Here is a 2,805-nt window from a genome sequence, read left to right on the forward strand (position 1 = left end):
TCTCTGTCTTGTCTAGGTCATAATCTCATATAGACTTGGCGTTGATTTAAATTGGACTAGATCAGATCTTGGTACTGTGATGCAATTTGGTCTTTACAACCGGCTTGTACAGATATATTGTCTATTACAATATTGTATCAACACTAACTGCACATTTATCATCATGGTTTTGATACATAACATTCATTCTATTACAAAAAGGGAGCACACCGAGTCACTGGAGATCAGCTTTAATATCTTCAGTTGTTCAGCACAGAAGCTTACAAAGTATCAACACATCCTGTACAAAAATACTCTGCAGATTAAACCTCAACAATCAAAAAAAAAAACACCAAATCCACCAACAACAGTTTGCACTGTCTAAAATCTATACATAAATGTTACTGAAGTACCAATTAAAATGCTCTAAACTTGAAACCCTTATACTCTGTATATTACATACAACCTCCAGCACTGTATATACATATGCATAAGATCATTGTTTGATCATGATCATGATCATGCTGGTGAAGCCCATTACATTCATCGAGCGTACATTGTACTCCTGCCCGAGGATTCACATACGCATGCGCACGTACATCCTGTTTACTAACACGATGTGGTAAAAGATTTCACACAGGAAAGACACACACCTGTGGCAGTATCACAAGTCTCTTTATACCATTATTTCCAGTATTGTCCTCAGCTCATTATTCTCCTGCCAGGAGTCAAAGTAAGACTGAACAAATAGCTGCGGTGAAATTGAAGTGTGGAAAGTGTCTCTCAGTGGTTTTGCCATTTGATGCATCAATGATGTATGATGAATAGAAACAGGATGTCATGTGACAGTTCTATTTGTTACAGCAAGACAAAGACAAAGCTTCCCCAACACACCAACCCAGTCGCTAGAAAAATAAATGTTGGCAACGTACGTTTCTGCAAACCCACGGGATACGTTGAATGTGGACGTTTCTGAACCAAAGATATGTTTCATATCTGCCTTGTATCACGCTTGCAGGTTTAGGCAACAAAACTACTTGGTTATGGTTAGAAAAAACATCACGGTTTGTGTTCAAAATAATAATGTCAGATAACGTAAGTAAAGCGGCCTCCTGGGTGTGTCCTGTGTTTGTTTGACCCATCCACCACCCATCCTTCTCACTTTATGTGGACTTTCTTGCTTCTTATACTTGTTAATATACCACATAACTTTCAATAACGGTCACTCGATATACTACGTCACTTGTTGTTCTACATCACTTGCTCTGATTCAATGCAAAAACGTTGACGTTCAACCTATGCTAACATTTTCCCCTGGCGACTGGGCTGAACATTTAGGACCAGCTTATCATAAATGCCTGTATCTAACGGACTGTTTCATGCATCATGTCAAGTATTTTTGTAGTACAGCATAAAGCAGTGTCTCACAAGGAGTCAATGTGTCTCATCTCGCTTATATCACCACAATCAAAATACAATAAGTATTATTTATTCATAGTTTTGGGGAGTACACTTTCAGAAGGTCAGTTCACCCAAATTACAATAATGCAGTATTGGAGGTGGAAAGACTAAAGGCTAGCCAAGACTGGTTTGATGAGTTTTATTTTGTTTCTGTTGAGTTTGAAGTGTGTTTTACAATCGGCGAGGTAAAATTGCTGTTTTTTTTCTATGGAGTCTGGTCGTTTTGAGGAGAGCCTAACTGCTGTTTCTTTTCACATCTAACTTGGTGATTTAAGGTTTAATTCAACCAAAACTAGAGTTGGTGATTGTTGGGACGGTGGGAAGACCAACCAAGACGGTTTTGGTGAGTTTTATTTTGTTTCTGTCGATTTTGAACTAAGTGTGTTTTACAATCAGCGAGATAAAATCACTGTATTTTTCAATGGAGTCTGGTAGTTTTGAGGAGAGCATAGTAATTTAATGTTTTGTGCGCTAATAAATTATAATAATTGTCCAAATCCCTGTTGATTTCATTTATTTTTAAATAGTTTTTAATCTGTTTATATTGTTTTGAGAAATGCAAAAATCAATACTCCTACTAGAAATTGTAATATACTGAATTGTTCTATATACCGACACACTCGCTAGACTTTTCCAATGTGTATTCTTCGAATGCTAGGAAGGAGTCTTGCGTAGCCTCCTACCAAGGAAGCGTCCTTGACTTTGACAAACGCCCAACGTTGCCATTCCTTGAGCTACATGTGGCTAAAAATTTAACGGCAACTTAAATTTACAGAAAAAGTATCCTGGTCACTCTGGATCATATAGGTCCAATAAAAACGGTCCACGGTGAGTGGAGGCAGAAATCTCAGAGACAGATGCAGTATCTCAACCCTGGAATAATAAAACAAATCTGCAATGGATAGAGAGCACTAAAGGTAAATGAAGATATAATGCATTTTTTAAATTTGGGTGAACCAACCCTTTAAAATGTAAACCGTGTTGGCAACCTTACAATTCATTTATTGCTTTTTTACCTCTCCAATAATTAGGAGTCATAGTCGTAACAGCTGAAACCAGCAGCCTTCCTGCGACGAGGATGAATCATTGTCCACTGACATACAGATTTACATTTATAGAGAGAGGTTAGAAGAAGAGGAAAAAGTTGGCACACAGGTTAACAAAAGGAAACCCGCCTGAAATGTAAAAAAACTGAGAATAGAGACGAAAACAAAAGATATGTTTTTTTCCAATAGCAGCTAATGTGAGGTTAACGTCGTTTTCATGATATGACACGATATCTACGTCTGCTACATTTTAAGTGACATCAGTCTACTTAGAAAGAGAACAGAGAAGTAGCCTATGGGTGCCTCGGCTCCATCCCTC

General features: G+C 37.8%; 1 protein-coding gene across 3 annotated transcripts in view; it reads right to left on the reverse strand.

Annotated features, from left to right (window-relative positions):
• Window positions 1-214: 214 nt before the first annotated feature.
• Window positions 215-2,805, reverse strand: part of LOC119491337 (kinase suppressor of Ras 1-like) — a 44,945-nt gene continuing 42,354 nt past the window's right edge. For all 3 annotated transcript variants that reach the window (XM_037775237.1, XM_037775238.1, XM_037775236.1), the window contains exon 19: window positions 215-2,805. This exon is cut by the window's right edge and continues 342 nt beyond it. The gene's annotated coding sequence lies outside the window, so the exon portion shown is untranslated.

The sequence above is a fragment of the Sebastes umbrosus genome, chromosome 7 (assembly GCF_015220745.1).
Source record: "Sebastes umbrosus isolate fSebUmb1 chromosome 7, fSebUmb1.pri, whole genome shotgun sequence".
NCBI lineage: Eukaryota > Metazoa > Chordata > Actinopteri > Perciformes > Sebastidae > Sebastes > Sebastes umbrosus.